General features: G+C 45.8%; 2 protein-coding genes across 3 annotated transcripts in view; one reads left to right on the top strand and one right to left on the bottom strand.

The window, feature by feature from the left end:
* The window catches only part of POLR3H (RNA polymerase III subunit H), a 73,974-nt gene extending 53,776 nt beyond the window's left edge, over positions 1-20,198 (bottom strand). Inside the window, exon 1 of one of the 2 annotated variants that reach the window (XM_077452534.1) lies at positions 20,069-20,198. The gene's annotated coding sequence lies outside the window, so the exon portion shown is untranslated. The remainder of the gene's footprint in view (positions 1-20,068) is intronic. The other variant, XM_077452535.1, reaches the window with a different exon arrangement.
* A 179-nt stretch (positions 20,199-20,377) lies between these two features.
* CSDC2 (cold shock domain containing C2) overlaps positions 20,378-23,591 on the top strand; it is a 45,713-nt gene continuing 42,499 nt past the window's right edge. Inside the window, exon 1 of the mRNA XM_077452533.1 lies at positions 20,378-20,750. The gene's annotated coding sequence lies outside the window, so the exon portion shown is untranslated. The remainder of the gene's footprint in view (positions 20,751-23,591) is intronic.

Raw genomic sequence — 23,591 nt, 5'->3', positions numbered from 1 at the left:
CAATAAACACTTATTGCAATTTTTTTAACCAAAAATATGTCAAAGAATACGTATCGGCCTAAACTGAGGAAAAAAAATGTTTTTTTTAATATATTTTTTGGGGATATTTATTATAGCAAAAAGTAAAAAATAATGCGTTTTTTTCCCAAAATGTCGCTTTTTTTTAAAGCACAAACAAATAAAAACCGCAGAGCTGATCAAATACCACCAAGAGAAAGCGCTATTTGTGGGGTACGGCAATTTTGTTTAAGAGCCACGCCGCACAACCGCGCAATTGTCAGTTAAAGCGAAGCAGTGCCGAACTGCAAAAAGTGCTCTGGTCTTTGGCCAGCAAAATGGTCCGGGGCTGAAGTGGTTAAAATATTCCCAAACTCGGTCTCTTTTACGACTCCAAGCAGTTTTGCTCCTCAAGGTAGGAATAAAGCACTTCAAGCTATGTGCAGAAAGATTGCAAGGTTTATAAGCTGCTTAGACCAGGCATGTCCAAAGTCCAGCCCACGGTCCGGTTTTGAACGGTCCGTCTGGTTATTTAAACATGTATATCTTTTGTGGCCCCCGAGCGATCTCCCAGCGCCGGGGCCACAAAGGATATATAGGCTGGCTGCTTTGGAGGGAGGAGGCGGGACAAGTACCATGCATAGAGGAGGAGTATTTCCTGTTTCCCTGGAAGCCTCTGTAAGAGGAAGTCCCGTCTCCGGCGCTGCCATTAGACGACCATTCTGTCAATCAAAGGAGGCGGGACTCTCTCAAAGAGGGCGCTGTGTAAACAGGAGATTCTCCTGTACGTCTTTGGCGCTCGTCCTGCCCCCTCTGCACTGATGGTAATGGTGAGTGCATTTCTGGCAATGGTGGGCGCTGCAGATGGGCACTGACCCTTATTTTGCTTTGCAGTTCTTTATTTAAAATTTTAAAGTAGTATTTTTTTTCCTGAAACTTCCCTCTTAAAGTGAAGGTGCGTGTTATACGCCATATAACACACCTGAGTTCATCTCTTCACCACACACAGCCACAAAGGCAAGAGAATTCTTGTTGGGCAGTGTATTAGTGCTCAAACGAACACACTTGGACCAAATTTTAATGGTTCAAAGAATGTCAGGCAAAATGGTCGGCCTTCACACATGTTCACTTCATCAAATGTGGCCCTCTGAAAAAAGTTTGGACACCCCTGGCTTAGACAATTTCACTTTAATTTTTACTGCTTGCCCTTCCTCCTCACACTTCGAGCCTCGTACAGATGCACTTCTCTTCAATCATACAGTTTTTAGTGTACATACATTTGCAAAACAATGGGATAAAGGAATATTCCTGAACTTTGTTTTATCTCATGGTTACTGTGAAATTGAGTGAATACATCAATGCAGTGCATATTAGAGCTTGGATTCATTGAAGGAGTTTGACAAAAACGTAATTGCAGAATATACAGCCTCATGCTACATAACTATGCTCCATTTCATGTGGAAAAAAAACAATTTTTTTAATGCATCTTAACATACATTTTTACTCCAAAAGCATTTTATTAAAATAAATCCGAGTTAAATGGAAAAAAAAAAAAAAAAAAAAAAGGGAAAAAAAAATAAATAAATAAAAGGGGGGGGGGGGGAGCGGAGGCAGTAGTGACACGTTAAAACTTTTTTTTTTTTTTTTTAAATCATCGATTTTTATCCACCCTCATGAGTAGGATTCCTCCATCCGCCTTGTGTGGATAGCGAAATCTATTTATTTTTTCCCCATTCAGCGCTCTGCCGGAGTGGGAAAAAAAACCAAAAATATCCGACTGGGAAAGTCTACAGAGAGCTCCCGCTCTCTGGAAGTAAAGGCGGCTGTTGCAAGACCATCTTACATTTCCATTGTAAGATATAATTGGGGATCTAGACTGGTCGCTAGGCTGTTCTGAAGTAGAAGGCTGAGGGGACTGGGCCAATCTCAGTCCTTGCCGGTGTTCTGGCATATAGTGTCCTGGCATCATATAGTCTCCGCCTCGAACTGCGCATGCACAGCGCTTGCGCAGTACGGAGCAGAAGAAGCTTCGGAAAATCTCCAAAGATGAACGGCGCCTGCGCCGTGAGTGGAGGTGGTAGCCCCACCATCCAAGCAGACATGGGGCTGGCAAAATTAGAGGGCCCCTCACGGGCTCGGCCTTACTGTGCTCGGCTCTTTTATATTCCAATATGTCTTATAATATGTATTATATTCCTATGTCCACTTGGGTGGTGGGACCAGAACCTGGACTCACAGCGCAGGCGCCGTTCATCTTCAGGTATTTTCAGAATCTGTGTGTTCTGTGTAGCGCAGTACACAGCGGACACTATCTGATGGGGGGACTGTATATGATAGGACACTGGACTGTGGGAAAAGTGCCCATTCCTCCAAGAAGGATCCATTTAATGCCAGCCTAAATAGGTGTGCCAAAAGGATGATATTCCTAGGTGACCGAGATAACCCTAAAATGCTGACAGCCTGAAGACATTCTTTTGAATTTTCAGCCAACTAATTAAGGGGCGTGGTTAATTGGTCACAGGTGCTTGAGGCCTATATAACTAACTGATTTTGAGCATGCTGGAACTAAAGCTGGCCATACACCATACCATTTTCTTATTCAATTTCCTTTAGATTTACCTTCAACTGTGTGGTACAAGGGCCCGTCTGATTGCACACAAATTGAAAGTGTTTAGATTTGACCTCATATTATATGGTTTTGGTAAATCTAAAGGAAATCTATAGAAGAAAATTGTATAATGTATGGCCAGCATTAGACCAAGTGGAACTGGACTAAATGGCGAGTTAAAAACCAGAGTTTAAAACAGGAGGTTATAACAGGGTTCAAAGTACCCCTGTAATGCGAGTGTTGTCTGAAAAATGTGTGGATCGGGGCGTGGCCTGACCTTGCATGGAGTAGGACGCGTGTCTCCGGAGCTCCGCCGAGGAATCCTGTATCCCACGCTGATCCTGTGACACCACAGCACCGATACTCACCTAAACACGTCTGGCAGGCGTCCCTCCATTCCGGCACGTATGTCTCCCTCGAAATCCCGACAATCGGCGGCGGCGCGATTGTCACAATACCGCAGACATGGGAGTGAGGAGGGGGAGGAAAATGGCGGCGCGGAGGAGCCGGGAGGGCCGCGTGTGGCGGGAGACACGGACAGGCTTCTTGAAGCCATTACATTGTGCCGCACGTCCCTTACATCCCAAATTGAGGAAGTGCAAACGGACATCTCTTTATTGAGGCAAGACTTTCAGAAACTGCGTGACCGGGTGAGAGAGACTGAGACCCGTATCAGTAATATGGAAGACGCTCTCCCACCACTGCAAAGTGATGCTGACCACATGCAGAAGCAAATAGATCTCCTGCTTACTAAAACAGGATGAAATGGAAAAATCGCATACGCAGATGCAACATCCGATTGATTGGTCTCCCGGAGGGGGCTGAAGGTAAGGACCCCACAACTTTTCTGGAACAATTGCTGATAAGTACCTATGGCCGAGAGTCTTTTTCCCCCATGCTGGCGGTTGAACGCGCGCATCGTATGTCTGCCAGGCCTCCACCTCAGGGTGCACCTCCACGCACCTTTATTGCAAAACTCCTGAACTATAAGGACAGAGACGCGGCCCTCCGCATGGCTCGGGAAAAGGGTAATATTCCTGTGGGCAATATTAAAGTTGCAATCTTCCCTGATTTTTCCGCGGACGTCCAGAAACGCCGACAGAGTTTCATGGAGGCCAAACGATTACTGCGTGCACAGCAAGTGAAATACTCTATGCTATTCCCAGCACGCCTCAGGGTGGAGGCAGGAGACCGGGCGATCTTCTTTGAACAACCCAGAGAGGTCATAGCATGGTTGGAACGCAGAGGGCCTCAAGATGGAGCTGCCTGAGACCCATTGGGACGTGTGAGCTAACAAATTTTTTTTTCGTCTCTCCCCTGGTGTTCTGGAACTGTGGCAGGTCGCCTGATCTCTACTTGCAGCTCTATTATCGCCAGGGTGCTTGCATCTGTGGCGTATGTTACCTTTATGCCCTTTTCTACTTTGAGATCTGCTGAACTTTCCGATTCTGGGACATTTGCGCCGGCTGATGGTGTCAACGTTCATGGATCAACTTTTTTCCTTTTTTCTTAGTGTCCCTGTTGGGGGACCTTTTCTGCAATACATACCTGTTTGCTTTATTTCAACAATTTTGGTTTTCCCTTTTTTTTTTTTCTCTCCCGGAGCAAGGGGAGACATGTTAGGCCTATGGGCTAATTGCACGGTGCAGCGGAACACTGCTCCATTGTCTGCTGGGACTTCTTCTTGTCAAGAGGGAGCTGATCACTGGAATTGGACGGCAATCGGCACTTTTGCCTATTTGCCCGGGTCACCACTGTGTACTGTTATACAGGGGGCTTTGCTTTGCCTTGCCATCTGGTGCCGGTGGCCGCGACCCTCTTCCAGACTTATTGTTCTAAACCTTTTTATTGATTTAATGAAACTGGTTTTCCCAGCCAGACATGTTTGGTTTTTCAGGGAACATACCCGCACAAGTTGGGGTTGGTGCAGGGTAGGGTGGGGGGAGGGGGATGGTTTGGTTAGGGTTTCTATGCAGATTACTATAAATATATCGAAGTATGTATCTGAACTAAGTGTTACTTTTACTGAATGTTTTTTACCACTACTGCCTATACAGCCCCTGTTTGGGCTTGATCAAACACGACTGTATTGGGGTGTGTGTATAGGAGGGCTGTTAGGGGGTAAGCCGACTGCACCTATTGCTTTATATGAATCTTTATGGCATCTATACGGTTTCTTACCTGGAACGTGAGGGGCCTGCGCGATAAAATTAAGCGCGCGGCAGCCTTCACGTTCCTCAAAAAGCAAAGGGCGGAAGTGATGGTGCTAGTTGAGACGCATGTGGAGGGTGGACTGCAGATGGCCCTTAAACGCCCTTGGATAGGGTGGGCATTTCATTCCACCTACACGTCTCATTCGAGGGGGGTTTCGGTACTTGTAGCTAAGTCTGTCCAATTTGAACTTTGCAAAATTCTTACTGACCCACAGGGCAGGTTTGTTTTTCTACATGCTAAATTGTATGGGGAACCCTACCTTATTATGGCCTTCTATATCCCCCCTCCATTTACCATGACGTTGGTTGTTGAGGGACTGTCTTTTATGTCCAGACATCCGGCGGTTCCTGTTATCTGGCTGGGGGATTTCAACACTACGCTTAACCCTTCCCTGGATAGGCTCAAACCCCCCCCGAGTTGATGGTGGGGCAAGCTGGGACCACTAGGTTGTCCAGGCTTATAACCACCATTCACCTTGTGGACACTTGGAGGAACAAATTCCCTCAAAAGAAGGAGTATTCATGCTTCTCACCCACACATGGTTCTCTCTCCCGTATTGACTTTATACTAATATCTAAACAACTCACTCCCAGACTCAGGGAAGTATTGTTCTGCCCCAGACTACTTTCGGACCACAGCCCCTACTCTGTAGTGCTTGACGTGCCCCTGGGTAGGCCTCCGCGGGCGTGGCGACTAAATCCGTTCTGGCTGACATTGTTACCCGAAGATGACACTATTGAAGCGGAGTGGATAACATTTTTTGAGGATAATGACCACACGGCCTCAGTTCCAGCAGTGTGGGATACATTTAAATTACACGCTCGATCGGTGTTGACTGCCCACATTAATAGGCTCAAAGCTGACTCGGCCACTGTTATTATTGAGGCTGAGGCTGATTTGAGCTCCAGGGAACGCACCTACATAGATGACCCGTCTACGGCAAACGCAGATGCACTTAGACTACAGTCGAGGGTGGTTTCTCAGCTACACCAAGACAAGGCCCGACAGAAACTTTTTTTTACCAAACAAAAATACTTTGAATCCGGGGAAAGAGCTGGTAAGTTGCTAGCATATTTGGTACACAGGGAAGACAGGCCCCCGGTTGTTATTTCTTTGCGGGGTCAGGGTGATACAATGATCACGGACCCTTCTGAGGTGACAGCTAGATTTCGGGACTTTTTCGCGGACCTATACACCACTACAGTCTCAGACGACACCACTCCGATGGACGGCTTTTTGGCTCAGGTTTCCCTCCCCCAGGTTACGGAGGAACAGGTGCAGGCTCTGGAGGCCCCCCTGACCACCGATGAAATAGTGGGTGCTATTGCGGAATTTGCAAAATCCAAGTCACCGGAGTCAGATGGTCTTCCCATTGAATTTTATTCCCGTTACCAAGACGTGCTGGCGCCTAAGCTTCTTGCCCTCTACGGGAGTCTTTTTGATACACTGACATTGCCTCCGTCCATGAGGGAGGCAACGATAGTTTTGATTCCCAAACCTGGAAAAGATCCGGGTTTCCCGGAATCATACCGACCAATCTCCCTATTGCAGGTAGATATTAAGATTTTAGCTAAAATACTTGCTATTAGATTGAACGGAGTGATCCTTAGCCTGGTTCAGGCTGACCAGGCGGGCTTTATGCCGGAGCGGAATACATCGTTCAATCTACGCAGGCTCTATATAAATCTACAGGCAACGCATGAGGCAGTGGGTGAGCGTGTGGTGGTGACACTTGACACGGCTAAGGCATTTGACTCAGTGGAATGGGAGTATCTGTGGAAGTGTCTAGCGGGATACGGCTTTGGCCCGAACTTTATCCGGTGGGTGAAGCTGCTGTATCATCACCCAACGGCTAAGGTGGTGGCGAATGGGTGGTCCTCCCGGGAGTTTGGCCTTAGTAGAGGTACCAGACAGGGGTGCCCACTGTCCCTGCTACTATATGCCTTGGCTGCCGAACCTTTAGCGGTGTCGATTCGTGAGGACCCTGCGATCAGGGGACTGACGATGGGTCGACTAACCGAAAAAAATCAGTCAATATGCTGATGACACGCTGTTATACCTGGCGGACTCGGGCCCTTCCCTCGCAAAGGCCCTACAAAAGATAGAGTGGTTCGGTAGCTTTTCCGGTCTTCGTATAAATTGGGAAAAATCCCAAATTTTGCCTATTGACAGTTTTCCACAGTCAGAATCTCAGGCCAGTCTGCCTCTTCAGCGAGTCGGCACTATTAAGTATCTGGGGGTATATGTCTCTAGGAATCCAGCTGATTACATTGCGCTGAATGTAGAACCATTATTCTCCCTGGTGCGTACTAAGATTCAGGCCTGGTCTCGTCTCCCCCTTGGGGGCGCGTTAATCTGATTAAAATGGTCCTATTACCTAAAATACTGTATGTGTTGTGGCATGCCCCGGTATATTTGCCGCTGAAGTACTTTAAATCCCTTGAAAGTCTCCTTAGACCCTTTGTATGGGGGAATAATAGACACAAGCTTGCTTGGCAGGCTTTGAAAAGCCCGACTGATATGGGGGGCATGGCTCTTCCAGATCTAAATCATTACTATGTTGCCTCACAACTGTCTCAGCTTTTTCATGTAGACAAGACTGATAAACAACGTTTTCTTACCCTTCTCTCCCCTACTTGGGCACAAATGGCCGATGATCCAATAGCGGCCATCTCGACGGGGGCGGGGAGCTCAGTCGTGGAGCCAGGTAAACACTCCATGCTTTTTCATTACAGAAAGATTTGGGATCTGGCATCCACTAAACTGAATGTTGCATCACCAAATGACTATACCCCACTTTGGCATAATAAACAATTGCCGGAACTTCAAAAGATCCAGAGTGTTCAGTTATGGGTATCGAGGGGAATATACTATTTGCATCACCTGATTCACCATGGTACTATTAAAACGTTTCAGGCGCTGCAGGAGGAATATGGTATTCTAAACACTATGCTATTTCAGTACCTACAGGTTCAACATGCACTTAGAACACAATTCCCGCAGTCATTGCCTCGGCCTGCTCCCAATCCTATTGTCGCCATAGTGAAGGACACTGATCCCAAAAAGCTTATCTCGTGCTTTTATGGTATGCTTACAGCCCCCGTCTCGGCAAGACTAGCGTATGCTCTGAAGTCCCGCTGGGAGGGTGATGTGGGTGAACTGACAGACGAGGAATGGGAGGAGGCTCTGGAGACGTGCAAGCTGGTGTCCCCTAGGCTCCAGGACAGGCTTTCTCAGATTTACATAGTGCATAAAGCATACCTCACCCCACTCAGGACCGCCAAATATAATATGAATTAATATGTGCTCTGCCCGATGTGTACTCTTGAGACTGGGACGTTCTTCCATCTTATCTGGTCTTGCCCCAAACTGCAGGAACTTTGGAAACAAGTAGTATCATTTCTACATGATGTTATGGGCTCGCCCTTGGCTCTAGACCCCAAACCTTGTCTGCTAGGGATATTTCCTGACGTATTAGATAAAACTACTGGCACTTTCCTGCAGGAAACCTTGTTTTCTGTTCGAAAAGTGATAGCTAGACAGTGGATGAGGCCCCTTCCACCCCGGGTTGAGGACTGGAAACGGGAAGTTAATCTTACGCTCCCATACAAACAATTCTTATATAAAAATAGGGGTTGCCCAGCTAAATATCATAGAATATGGGATAAATGGCTGCAGGAGGCTGCCACGTGTGATGAGGGAATTTGATGTAATGTTACAGTAAATAACATGTCAATGTTAAGACTTTCCTTGGCTGTGATACATAATCGCTACTGTAATGGAAAATTGTCTTTTATCTACTGTTATGGTTATGACGCAACGCCTTTTGAATGTTCGGTGTATGCCACTGTGATTGTAATCTCTGCAATAATGTTCAATAAACATTACCTGTTTAAAAGTTAAGAAAAATGTGTGGATCGTTAGTACCGGTGTATTTTGTGTACCTGTGTATTGCGAGTGCACATGGTCTAGAAAGTACCCGTGTATTGTTTTGTTGAGTAGTAGGGGTGCAACGGATCAAAAAACTCACGGACCGGATAATTTTTCAGATAAGCAAATAATTGAATTTACAAAAACCTGTGAAAATTCCACAACCATATAGTCCCCATTGTAATATCCACAATCTCCCACAGTGGGACCCACTGTAGTATCCACGTCATCTCCCCCACTGTAATATTGGCCGAGTATGGCTGAGCATGGCAGGGTATGGAGGGATGGCTGACCATGGATGGATGTGACTGTAATTGTGAGAGCAGCGCTGTGGGCTGGATCTGTAGTGCCCACAGCGCTGCTGCCATCCAATCTCTCCCCTCCACTGTACAGATCAGTACACATGACTGATCATGACGCCGGTTTGTTTACAAGTGATCGCTCCGTCATTTGATGGAGTGATCACATGGTAAGCAGACGCCGAGTGTACCAAGATGGCCGCCGCTCCGGAGCTAGGCCGAAGCCGCGGCCTTTCCTAAGGCCAAGATAGCGGAGCGCTCTGCAGATTGCGGGGTCTGCCGATCCGAACAGGTTGACCCGTTTGGCTCACGGATCGGTGACGATCCGTTGCACCCCTATTGAGTAGTAGTGTCAGGAAGCTAGTTGTTAGGATTGGGATTATACCCTGTCCAAATTACCTCATTAAAAATTTGTAGGCATGGTGCCCGGCGGGTGCTGAGATGCAACTTTGTGTATATCTTGCGGCATGCATTCCTTGATTATCTGACCGAGGGCGAATACTGCTGTGCAAAATGTAAGCACATTGTTTCCCTGGAAGCCCAGGTTATGAATCTACGGAAGCAACTGTCAGCACTGAGAAGACCGGGCAGGTGCCAGTAGGGGCCAGCACAGAAAAAAAACCCTAGTTAGACTTACCGGTAACGGTATTTCTACGAGTCTTTCAGGACAGCACCTGGAGAGAGCGCAGCTCCACCCACTTTCCCAGGAAACACTGCAGATCACTTTAAAGACCAGACACTTCCACCATGGCCTCAGTTGTTCATAGAGTACCTCCAGCCATGCTGAAATTAAATAAGCAGAACATAACAATAACACCACATTTATCAAACACAATCTAGGGTGGGTCATCAGCGCTGTCCTGAAAGACTCGTAGAAATACCGTTACCGGTAAGTCTAACTAGGGTTTTCTCCCTTCGTCTTTCAGGACAGCACCTGGAGATAAGAGTACTTACTCTAGGGAGGGACCACCGCCTGCAGAACCTTTCTGCCAAACGCTTGGTCTGAAGCTGAGAGCAGGTCCAACCTGTAGTGGCGGGTGAAGGTGGAGAAGCTTGTCCACGTAGCCGCTTTACAGATTCGGTTCGGAGAGGCCCCAGCTCTTTCCGCCCAGGAAGTTGCTACTGCCCCAGTAGAATGGGCGACAACCCCTGCGGGGGGCTCAACCCCGGACGCACTATAGGCCTCCCTAATAGCCATTCGTAGCCACCTAGCTATAGTATTTTTGGACGCACTATAGCCCTTCCGTGGTCCTGAGAACGCTATGAAAAGGGAGTTTGACTTCCTAAACTCACTTGTGATCTCTAGATAGTGTAATAGACACCTTCTTACATCTAGGCTATGGAAAGATTTCTCTTTAGCGTTTGCAGGTGAGGGACAAAAGGTAGGTAGAACTATTTCTTGCATCCTATGGAAGGAAGCCCGGGTCAGTTTTAAGAACCACCCGGTCCGGGAATATGCAACAGAAAGGCTCCACTATCGATAAGGCTTGTAATTCGCTTACTCTTCTAGCAGATGTAATAACCACTAAAAGGACTAACTTAAGCGACCACAACCTGAGTCGCTGCTACTGGGGGTTCAAAAGGTTCCCTTGTCAATGCCCGTAGAACTAAAGACAGGTCCCATTTAGGGAAAAACTTAAATGGTACAGGCCTAGCTCTGGCCAAAGCTTTAAATATCTAATAATAAGCGGTTCTTGAGATAATCGTCTCTCAAGGAAAACCGATAAAGCAGCCACCTATGTCTTCAGAGTACTGGCTGCCAACCCTAGTTCCATGCCCTTATGGAGAAATTCAAGAACCGAAAAAATCTCCTGGGGAGGGAATTCCTTTGATAGGTTTCCACGTTTTAAAGTAAATTGCCCTAGTAGTATCTTTTCTACTTCCTAGGAGGGTTGTGACGAGCTTATCAGATAACCCCTTTCTCTTTAAAATTTGTTCCTCAGTAACCACCCATTTAAGTTGAGTTGCCGATGTTCGGATGCTGAAGAGGTCCCTGGGTTAGGAGATCCCTTCGAAGTGGGAGAACCCAGTGGGGTCCCACCGCCATCCTCTGTATGGTAGCAAACCATGACCTTTTGGGCCAGAAGGGGGCCACTAAGATTAGACTTGTGGATTCCCCCTGCAATTTCTTTAGAACCAAAGGGATCATTTGAAAGGGGGGGAAAGCGTAGCACAGGTGGAAATCCCACGGGTGTGCTAAGGCATCGAGTCCGCTTGCCTGATCTTGTTTGTTTAAAGAGAAGAAGGCCCTCACCTTGGTGTTGCTCCGTGACGCAAATAGGTCTATCTGAGGCAGACCCCATCTTACTGTCAGATCCTGAAAAACTTCTGGGTTTAGACTCCATTCTGATTCCCAAACTTTTTCCCTGCTCAGAAAATCTGCTACCACATTCAGGTCCCCTTTGAAGTGTACTGCCGATATGGACCTCAGGTTGCCCTCTGCCCATGACAGAATCTGGCTGGCCAAGGATAGCAGCACCCTGCTCCTTGTGCCCCCCTACCTTGTTATATAGGATACAGCTGTGGCGTTGTCGGATAGGATCTGGATATGGAGCCCTTGAACCACTCCTTCGAAGGCCCATAGCCCAAGCAGAATGGCCCTGAGTTCCCTCCAATTGGAGGATCTCTTGGACTCCCTGACTGTCCAGCTCCCCTGGGCCATCTGCCCTTCCAGGTGGGCACCCCACCCCCAGGAGCTTGCGTCTGTAGTCAGCCTCCGGTCTACCGGAAAACACCAAAGTAGACCCTTGTCCAGATTTGAGTGATCCCTCCACCACCAGATCTTTCTCTGGACCTGAGGGGGCATCCTGAATTGTTTCTCCAGGGAGTCCCCGTAGGACCAATTCGTCAAAATTGCCTGTTGGAGCTCCCTTGCATGCAAGCGTGCCCACTGTACTGCAGGAATGGATGATGTGAGGAGGCCCAACACAGACATGGCTGCCCTGACAGAAATAGGCTGGTTTGTCTGGGTCCTCTTCACAGCACTCTGGACCTTTTCTATTTTCTCTACTGGTAGAAAAATCTTTTCCTGTCTGGAGTCGATGGTGTACCCCAGGAACTTTATCGACTGGGATGCAATCATGCTTGATTTTTCCCTGTTTATCCGCCATCCGAGGCCCTCTAAGTGTCTTACTGTCCTCCCCAGGTCTTTCTCCGATAGATGTTTTGTACTGGCAAAGATTAGAAGGTCGTCCAAGTATGGAACGATTGATATACCTTCTACCCTGAGGGGGGCTAGGGCCTCTGCTACGATCTTGGTAAATATCCTTGGGGGATGAGGATAGACCGAACGGGAGAGCTCTGAACTGGAGGTGTATCACTGAGCCTCCCGTCCTGAGTGCAAACCTCAGATACTTCTGTGAAGCTATGGCCATGGGCACATGGAGATATGCATCTCTTAAGTCTATGGACGCCATAAAACAGTTTGGCATCAAAAGACTCTTCACGGAGAAGATTGTGTCCATCCTGAATCTTTTGTATTTGATTGATTTGTTTAAAATCTTCAGATTCAGGATCAATCTGAATTTGCCCGATGGTTTTCTTACAAGAAAAATGTGCGAGTAACAGCCCAACCCTATCTCCTCGGGGGGGAACGTACATGATCACCTTTTGCTGTATCAGTTCCCCCAGAATAGAGATGGCTACAGACTTTTCTGAGTCCTGGGGAGCCTGGGTTACATAAAACTGTGCGGGAGGGGGGTGAGCGAATTCCAGTCTGTAACCCCTTTCTATTATACCGAGGATGAACAGACTGTCCGTCACTGACTTCCACTGCAGAAGGAAGGCCTGTAACCTCCCTCCCACAGCTGGAAGACTGTCACTGGCTTTTTGGGTTCGGGGTAGGGGGGCGGAATAACACTCCCGACTTGCCCCTTCCCCTCTGAGGCTTCCAGGGCCTCCTATATCCTGTCTCTTTGGTCTCTGAGGCTTTTTAATAGGAAAACCCTTTTTGTCAGCCGTTCTATCCAGAATGGCTTCGAGGTCAGGGCCGAACGCCAAATCTCCCTCGAACGGAAGACCACATAACATGGCTTTTGAGGCAGTATCTCCTGTCCATGTCTTCACCCATAAGGCCCTACGGGCTGAGATCATCAGGGCTGAGGACCTGGCTGACGTTTTAATTGACTCCGCCGAGGCATCCGCCATATACCCTACTGCTTTTAGGAGAACAGGCAAAGTATCGAGCAGGTCCTTTCTAGGTGTTCCTGCCTCAATATGGTCCTTTAGCTGTTCTAGCCAGTGCTCCAAATTTCTGGCTACTACAGTTGAAGCCATTGCTGGCTTGAGGTTTGCCAATGTTGAGTCCCAGGCCTTCCTTAGCAGGGAATCAGCTCTTTTGTCCATGGGATCCTTGAGGATACCCATGTCCTCGAACGCAAGATCCGTATGCCTTGAGACCTGGGAAAAGGCTGCGTCGAGCTTAGGTTTCTTGTTCCACACCTGCGAGCTATCCTCCTCAAAGGGAAACCTGCGCTTAAAGCGGGAGTCCACCGGGACTCCGCGTTTTTTTTTATTTTTAAAGCCAGCAGCTACAAATACTGCAGATGCTGACTTTTAAAATAGTGACACTTACCTGTCCAGCGCGCCCGCGATGTCGGCACCCGAAGCCGATCTGTAGATCGTATGTCGGGTGCTGCCGCCGCCATCTTGGGTATGGGAATCAGGAAATGGAGCCTTTCGGCTTCATTGCCCGGTTCCCTACTGCGCATGCGCGAATCGCGCTGCGCAATAAGGACGGTCCCCGCTGCCTCTGGGATCTGTGTGTTTCCCAGCAGGCAGCGGGGCACTTGCAGAAAGGGGCAGACACTTGCGGAAAGGGGCGTAATATACGCCCCTTTCCGCAGAGAGCTATCCCGGAAGTGGGTGCAGAATACCTGTACTGTACAGGTATCTGCAACCCCCTCCCCCCTGAAAGGTGCCAATTGTGGCGCCGGAGGGGGGGAGGGTTCCGATGAGCGGAGGTCCACTTTAGGGTGGACCTCCGCTTTAAGAGACCTAGAAAAGAAAGGAGGCCTCTCAGGGTCTCTCCATTCCTTTTTGACAGTTTCGGATAGAAACTTATGCACTGGGAAAACTCTGTGTTTCACCTCGCCCAAACCCTGAAACATCTTGTCATGTAGTGACAGTTGGGCCTTATCCTCTGTGATATTTAGAGTCATGTGGATATTTTTTAGTAAGTCATCCACCTCCTCTAAGGATAATTTATACCGGGATGAAGAAGCAGAAGCCTCCTTTGCTTCCTCCTCTGAGACAGAGGACGTAGCGTGTTCCTCCTCCTCCGAGTCACTGCCCCCCTGGATGCAGATGCTGAAGAGTGAGAACGGGGCGCTGAGCTACTACCAGCAGCTGGGCGTCTGTCTAAATAAGACCGGAAAGATTCAAAGGTATCTGACAATTCTTTCCTGAAAGAACTTAGTAGCTCTCCCTGCTGAGATGCAGGGGTATTGGAAGCTGCTTCTTCTTTGACCAAGTCGCTTATGCAGGACCTGCATAGCACCTTAGTCCAAGAATCTTTTAGTACGTTTCTACATGATGGGCACCTCCTCTTGCTGGGAGGGGACACATGTTTGGTCTTTTCCTTTTGCTTTCTGAAATATACCAAGGAATAAAGAAGCCAAACCTGAGTTACAAAACACCAAGTAGAAAAAAGAAGATATGCTGCCAAATAGAACAGATTTAACAATTTTCACATTCTATTTGCTCTTCAGCCAGTGAATCCCCCCACAGACTCACTAAACAATCATTGAAAGCATTATTCCTACATAGCATCCTAGGAAAAGAATGCTGCAGGCTTCCCCATGCCAGGAAGGGGGAAAACAAACAAGGCTCCAACAGTAATGACAGAGACCACTGTCTCTGCTTACCTGAGCCTGGCTGACAATTGTGGCTCCTGCTCCTGCCACCGCCGATTAATCCTCCTCCATCGTTCAGCAAGGATTAAATGGCGTCTGGGCGCTTTATCTGTTTGAATTCCGCGGCAATCCCGGAAGTGATGTCAGCCGAAGAGACCGCCCCCTCTCCCTGCGTTCCAGCGGCCGGAACCGGAAGCCGCGTCGCACCGTCGGAAGTCCCGCCCCCGGCCGGAAATGACGCACTCGCCATCCGGACCCGGAAGGCATGAGCCTGAACGAACGGCGCGAGATATGAATCTCGGCCGCGTCCCAGACCCAGCCGCCAGTCTAGAGGAGGGAGGAACCTCCACGGCCTGACCCCCCTGGGTATGAAGGAGAGCGGACACCGAAGCGACCCCCGCACGTGAAGGGAGGAAGCTGGGCCAGGTCTGTACAAACCACAACAGTGGCATGCCTCCAACTCTCCCCACCTGGAGAGAGCGCAGCACCCCTTGGTTCCCTGCAGCGCTTCCACCATGGCCGGAGGAAACACTACAACTGAGGCCATGGTGGAAGTGTCCGGGCTTTAAAGTGATCTGCAGTGTTTCCTGGGAAAGTGGGTGGAGCTGCGCTCTCTCCAGGTGCTGTCCTGAAAGACGAAGGGAGAAAAAAAGGGGGGGGGATGCACAGGACTGCATCAAAAACGCAACAAAAACACACTGGAACGCATCAAAAAAACGTGCATGCAAAAAAGCATCTGGAGCACATCCAGACTGTGTTTCTATGGTGTGAACTGGCCCTTAATCCTGTTCTCAGCAGAATGAAAAAGCAGGGGGCTCTATACAGAGGCTCCTGCTCATTCATAAATGGAAGCATAGTAAATAATGTTTACTACACTTCAGTTATGCACACAGTGAGTGATCGGTACTGATCACAGTTTACTCAGAAAAGGAAGGGGCCCCTTCCCCTAATTTGCAGACTGAAAAATTATCTGGTAAATAATCTGCACCACTGGATATTAGAGCTGCACAATTAATCTTTAAAAAAATTGTGATCTCGATTCAACCCCTCTGACGAGCTCCAATGCAGCGTTTACCATTCTTTCATATAACAAGTGGAGAGACTTATCTGCCCACTGTCAAAAGAAAATATCCAGGCAGTCTGCCTAGTTAACAGGAAACATTGTAACTAAGGGCTCCTTCACACGGATATGTCCGTATACAGAGCCCACTCTGCTCAGCGGAGGATCCCTCCTTCGATCCCCGCTGAGCAGGAAGATGACAGGTCTGTCCCTGCACACTGTGCAGGGACAGACCTGTCAGATGGAAAATTTGGTTATTCCTCCATCGCACTTTTTCGGGTTGGAGTAGGTTGGATGTCAATGGACATGTCACCACTGACATCCGACGCTCCATAGGAGGTCTATGGAGCATCCGTTCAGGTCTGCCTAAAAAATGGACAGGCTGTGTGAAAGAGGCCTAATGCTTCCTTCTTAGATCAAAGAGATAAACTTCTGTGTGTGTAAAGAAAAAATCTGGGCAGTCTGCCAAGTTTTTAACAACATGAAACATTGCAGCGAACTTCCTTCTTAGGCTCGATTCACATCTATGCATGTTGCTTTTGAGCGTTTCTGCAGTGCTTTTTGCGGTGCTTGCTGCGTTTTTGGACATGCGTTTTTACAGTGTGGTTGCTTAGCAACTAGCTATATACAGTGTAAAAAAAAAAAAAAATAAAAAAAAAAAAAAGCAAATCATGCCAAAAACACGGTACTTGCGTTTTGGATGCAGGTCCATTGACTTCTATTACATGCAAAACGCTGCATTTTGCATGAAAAAAAAGTGCCGGACCCTTTCCAAAAACGCAGAGGCACAAAAATGCATTGATGTGAACATGTTCCATAGAAACCCATGTTAAAAAAATTTCCCTGCATTTCTGCAAAATGCATCAAAAAACGCATTAGCGTGAATCAAGCCTTAGATCAAACTTCTGTGTGTAAATGCAGGAAGTTTAACCACTTAAAGTCCAAATCTTTTTCTGACACTTGTTTCTTCAGTTAAAATCAATATTTTGTACTAGAAAATTACCTGGAACCCCCAAACATATATAATTTAGCAGAGACCCTAGGGAATAAAATGTCAATTGCTGCAATATTTTATGTCACACTGTATTTGCCCAGCGGTCTTTCAAAAGCAATTTTTTGGGAAAAATACACTTCAATTAATAAAAAAAAAAAAAAGAAACAGTAAAGTGAGCCCATTTTTTTTGTATCAATGTGAAAGATGATGTTATGCTGCAAGAATCGTGATCTATCTTCTAAGCAAAAAAAATTGTGATTCTCATTTTAGCCAGAATTGCGCAGCACTACTATATATTGCTCTTAAAAGTCTTCTGTTTTTTCACAACCCCACAGTCTACTAATCTTTATTATAGCAAGTAATTTGGGGGGCATGAATCACATGATGGACTAGAGGGGGATTGGTGCAACAGGGGAAGGGGAGGGGGCAATTACAAGATCTGATCATCTGTGTCTCTCCCTGCTGCTGCTGAAAGCTGGTGGGTAAGAGAGGAGACGTGCAGGGAGAGACACATGCAGATGATTGAATCTTGTAATTTCCCCCCTCCCCCACACAAATACCCCTCTGGTCCACCATGTCAGTGGTCATTAACCCTGTCCTCAGGGCCCACTAACAGGCCAGGTTTTATGTATTACCTTAGGGAAATGCAGACTAGAATACTGCAATCACTGAGCAGCAAATGATATCACATGTGATGTATTTCAGTTATCTTGCAAACCTGGCCTGTTAGTGGGTACTGAGGACAGGGTTGATTACCACTGCACCATCCGATTCTCTTAGCGGTGTCTGTGCTGTTGGGGCCCCAGAAACACGACACTGTTCTGTCCGTCACATGGAGTGCACAGCAGTGCTGTCCATTTCCTTAAAGTGAAAGTAAACCCTTCTATCATTTTCAGCCAAGGAAGCTGCCATCTTGGCTTCTGCTTGATCTGCAACTGTCATGGTGCTGCACATGTGAAAAAATTGTGCTAACTTAACTGTTTTTTATTTTTTTATTTATTGAAGTGTATTTTTTCCCCAAAAATTGCATTTGAAAGACTGCTGGGCAAATACAGTGTGACATAAAATATTGCAGCAATTGCCATTTTATTCCCTAGGGTCTGTGATTATAATATATATATTATAAAAATAATACGTTTAGGGGTTCCAAGTAATTTTCTAGCAAAAAATATTTATTTTAACTTAAGAAAGAAGTGTCAGAAAAAGATTTTGACTTTAAGTGGTTAAACTTCCTGCATTTAAATGTGGTTGAAAGCTTGTTAGACTGTCCAGATTATGTGTTTACACAGAAGTTCTATCCCTTTGATCTAAGAAGTAAGCTTTAGTTATAATGTTTCAAGTTCTAAACTTGGCAGACTGCCCAGGATGCTTTCTTTTGACAGCTGAGTGAGGAGATAATCTCTCCACTTGTTTATATGAAAGAATCGCCTACTCTCAGCAGAAGAGATCGTGGTGGGGTGAATCAAGATCGCGTTTTTTTTAATCATGCAGCTCTAATACACATAGAAAACTACTTTTTTTTTCTGTGTGTCTTGCAGAGACCTTCGTTTTTCTGACTCTGCATAGGGTGTGAACCAGCCCTAGAAGTTTTAATGATGTTACTATGCATGTGCTTTCTATGAAAAAAATTCCTCTGTAATCAGTAAAATACTTGTCTTTAAATGCATGTATACGCAAGTTTTTATAATTTCTCCCCTTTGTTTTTTTTTTTTTTAAAGTTTAGGTTTAAAGTAGAACTATAGTCAATTCTTTCCATTTTGGATAGAGTTAGGCTGGATTCACACCTATGCAGTTTTAGCTCTTTTTGCATTTTGTAGATTTGCACTACGGTCCATTTAACATGGTTTCCTATGGAACACAGTCTGTAGTGCAAATCTGCAAAAAGCACAAAAAATGCATAGGTGTGAATCCAGTTTAAGGGAGGGTTATAATCCCTGGCAGATTGTTTTGTTTTTGCCATCTGTGTCCCATTGAGGAGATTTTCCTTCACTTCCTGTTCCATGGCTAAACAGGAATTGAATGGAAATCCTGGCAAAGGGAATTTCTTGGGGCCCCCCAGGCCATCAGAACTATTGTCTCCATTAAAAGATTTCCTCTTTATTACTTTTCTGGTGACAACCAAGAATTTGGGATTTTATTTTACTGTCAACAGTAACAGGACAAATAGAGAGGGTGAATCTCCCTAACAGGGGCACAGACAGCAATAAAAACTGATAGGTGTTCGAATCCCTCTCCCTGCTATCCAAAACAAAAAAAAAAAAAATGTTTTTGTCTTTCATTATACTTTAATTTATAAGTTTATATGTGTAAGCCCATAAAGCGCATGTTCTTAGACGCAGAGTTTTGGGTTCCTTGTTATGGATCTGAATGCAGTGTATGTTTACACACCTGTGCGAATGGCTCAATTGAATTTGAAAACAAGGCAGCTGTGTTCAGATCTGAGAATTTAAAGACCTTTTTTTTTTTTTTTAAAGGCAGTGTGAATGAAGCCTTAGGTCCCTTTCACACTACTGCGATTTCAAAGAATGCCTGTGTAACTCGCAAAGTCGGACCAAAGTAGTACAGGGACGACTTGAAGTCGCACAGATATGAATGGCTCTCATTGGAAATCATGGGGTAAGACTTGTCATGTAACTTTGCAGTCCCAAGTCGCAGAACAAGTCACACAAGTGTGAAAGGAGACCTAGGGGCTGGTTCTCATCATACCTGCATGACAACCAATGAGAAAACTGCAGATGTCTAGTGCAGACACATCATCTGACATCAGCCGTCATGCACATTCCTTGTTATGTGTCCTGTTCACACCAATGTTGATGTCATGTCAGTTTTTCCTCCATGCAGATAACAGAATCCACATTGCAGATTTCCCTGCACGTGTGTGAGCAATGCACATAGACAACCATTGAAACTGACGGCTCAGCCCCACGGTGTGAACAAGGCCGCAGAGTCTCACTAGCAGTTTCTGAAGTAAGCTTGGATTGTTTGTGTTGTCATGAAAGCGTGTGCTGTGACCACAGAACTCCTCCACCGCTGTGGAATAGGATATAAAGTCCAGCACATCCCTTGGAAATAAAAACATAGACAGACACGACCTACTGCTACCCGAAGACATACCGTACACCGATAATGATCGGTAACTCTTCACACAGGCAACGCCATGAGGTTACCCCTTCTCCATCACTTCCGCTCAGCTAACGTCACCAAGGCAACATTCAAGCCCTCTCAGCGCACCAATCAAAGTCGTACAGGGCGGAGCATGCGTACTACGAGAACGCTGTAAAATGTCACTCACGTTTATCGCTCAGCGCTTATACTGCGCATGCGCGCTGGAGTCTAACCTTGTTTCGTTCACTCGTGCGCAGTAGTTTATTGAGCCTGAACTATGTAAATAGAGGCGCCCGTCTCGGCAGCGCGGATTTGTCATGCTTACATGTCCCATTTACTGACACAGGGGCCTTATATAAGAGATTGTTTTATAAATAAAATGACAATGAGTAGGAGGCATCAGTCTGTACCAGAATGTTCCCTACATCAATTGTAACAGTTCGTGTTTTCCCATTATCTGTATCCTATAAAAGATCTGCGTGCTGTCAGTGGGTGTTCTCCGACCACAAAGGGTTAAGAAGCGTGTGGCCAGCATAGGAGATCGCTGCTTGCAGCTCCATTACTATTCACACTGTGACTTTAATGGGACAGCCCTATAGAACAACCACTCCTTCCTTCCCCTGTCACACGTCAGGCTGGAGGATCCACATCCGAAATAACAAGGATCGAGCCCTATCGCTGGGTGTCCGAGGTGAGGAGGCTTTATATATACATTATATATATATTGGGAGATCTATAGGAGGGACGCGTGTCCTTTGCATCCCCTACAACAAAACACCATCATATACATCGTGATAAAATCCATCATCGATTATATTCCAACCTATCGATTGCAGACCTGCCAATGTAACCTTTACCGGGCGTACCAGCTTGCTTCAACCCTGCATGTCAAACTGGACACGTGAGCTAGCAATCTAATCAGTACTTGTCACATTGCAGCCTTCCATTTACACAAATCTCGAATACAGCACTGTGATTATTTTCTGATCTTTATCGCCAATGTTAATTCATGGCTACAGAATATATAATTATATCTTTGTGTATAAATAGATCGATGTGGATCTGGACTGTAGCAGTGTATGTATGCCCACGGGCACTGCTCGTGGCACGCCTGGCACCCAGTGTCATGTTTACCCTGCACTCCCCAGGCTGAGTGTTTATGATGTTGTGTGATATGTGAAGATTTCTGTAGGTGTCATATTCCCAGCAGACCACCTTCTGATTTCTGCATTTATTTGTGTGCCTTGTATTTCCCATAAACATACAATCCAGACAAAATACAATGTTGCTAACACAAAGGTTGCCGTTAGCAACTGTGTGTTGTATATTTGTATTTTCTGTACTTGTAGTATACACCTGCTCCTAAAATGAGACACAAAGAAATCCAGACATTGGAATGGCAAGGCGTTGCATATAATCTGCAGAAAATCCTTTTTTTTTTTTTGCATTGAGCCCCACAGGGACCATCCTAATCACCAAAGCAGGCAGCTTTTTGCAGAGCTGCTGTTCACAATACTTGTAACATGGCTGGCATTGGGTGAGGATCTTGTCTGCAGAGCTGAGCTCAGATCATGCCAGGGTCTTGCAGAATGGAGCAATGAACAGGAGTATGAGAGAACAAATGACTCATCCCTGAAATGAGGGGTAGAACTGGAAGGGGGCAAAGAGATGGAGAGCTCTTAGGGTTGGCAGGGGGGCAATTAGGTAATCTGAGAGGAGCTGGTTTCTTTAGAATTTGCTCTCTGAGGATTTGTACATCAGTATGGAGAGAAGCATATAGTGTTGTGTAAATAATGCATTGTGTAATTTTATATACAGAAAAGGGAACATGCACTTAGCATATTAAATGACAGGTTTCATTGCAGAATGTAAATAGGATACTGGCTAGTAAAAGGAAAAGCAGATCACCGTTATGGTATTAGGGCATGTGATGTATTTGATATATATCTGGGGAATCCCCCTGCATGATGGTCAGGAATACCCCACTATGTAGCGATGATTGCATTCATTGTGGCCAAGAAGCCATTTTACATTTTCTTGTCACTTGACAGGCACCCCAAGGTTAATCCTGTAAGGATAGCTAAGGGCTTTGATTCCATTCTTCCAATGTAGTCAGTATTGCACAACATATTGCAAGTGAGAGGAGGATCAGATGAATCCAGATCAGGCTGGGTAGGGTAGTTTGCATGCATTAAGGAGATGGCTGCTCCTTGACACACCTTATGAAAGAGGGGTATTTTTTAATGAAAACTGCGTACATGTGTTTACATGCAAACCTGAATATTTCAATCAGAATCACCAGTTTGTGCCTCAGGTAAAAATAAGAAATGACGTAACCAGGGCTCTACGTGCATGGAGTTTTCATGTACTCCCTGTGCTTGTGTGGCTTTTCTCTGGGTAATCTATTTTCCTGCCACACTCCAAAGACAGGCTGGTAGGTTAATCATCTCCTGTAATTTGGTCCTAGTATTCGTGTGTATGTGAGATAGGGATCTTAGATTGTAAGCTCCTTGAGGGCAGCGGGTGGTGTGATTGTACAATAAAAAAAACACTGCCCAATGCTCATCATTATATAAATACCTATAATAAATACATACATATATAAATAATATTAACTGTGCAGCAACCATAAGAACCATCTGTGGATTGCTGAGACCTGTTTGGTTTCTGGGGATTACTGTTGTGTGTATGAAACTGAATGCAAGGTTTAGTCTAAAGTGATATTTTTGTTTTGCCTAAGTGGATTGAATTAAATATGGCCTATTATATTTCTGAAGACATCAGCAACATAGTAATATAGTAGGTGAGGCTGAAAAAAGACACAAGTCTATCAAGTCCAACCTATGTGTGTGATTATATGTCAGTATTACATTGTATATCCCTGTATGTTGTGGTCGTTCAGGTGCTTATCTAACTTTTTTTTTAAACTATTGATGCCCCCTGTAGAGACCACCAACTGTGGAAGGGAATTCCACATCCTTGCCGCTCTTACACTAAAGAACCCTCTACAAAGATTATGGTTAAACCTCTTTTCTTCTAATTTTAATGAGTGGCCACAAGTCTTATTAAACTCCCTTCTGCGAAAAAGTTTTATCCCTATTGTGGGGTCACCAGTATGGTATTTGTAAATTGAAATCATATCCCCTTTCAAGCGTCTCTTCTCCAGAGAGAATAATTTCACCACAATAGTTTGCATTTTTTCTATTGACATTGATGTGATTTTCACACTACTGGACTTCCACATTATTTGTTTAAACAATACCAAAGAAAATCCAATAGGACAGCATGGCACATGCCTTCTGGTACTGCTGGTGTTCTGCAGTACAGGCAGCTAGAAAAATAGGTACTGTATATATTTTTTGTTTTAGAGGCATGCTTTGTTTTAGGATGTATCATCTAGTGACAGTCACTTTAATCCCTTGTGTTCCAGTTTTTTTCCCTTGAATTAAAGGGGTGGTAAAGGTAAATGTTTTTTCACCTTAATGCATTCTATGCATTAAGGTGAAAAAACATCTGACACTCCCCCCCCCCC

The sequence above is a fragment of the Lithobates pipiens genome, unplaced genomic scaffold, assembly GCF_037356315.1.
Source record: "Lithobates pipiens isolate NorthernLeopardFrog02 unplaced genomic scaffold, aLitPip1_a1.2 Scaffold_23, whole genome shotgun sequence".
Lineage (NCBI taxonomy): Eukaryota > Metazoa > Chordata > Amphibia > Anura > Ranidae > Lithobates > Lithobates pipiens.
This window is presented reverse-complemented; position numbering and strand designations above follow the sequence as displayed.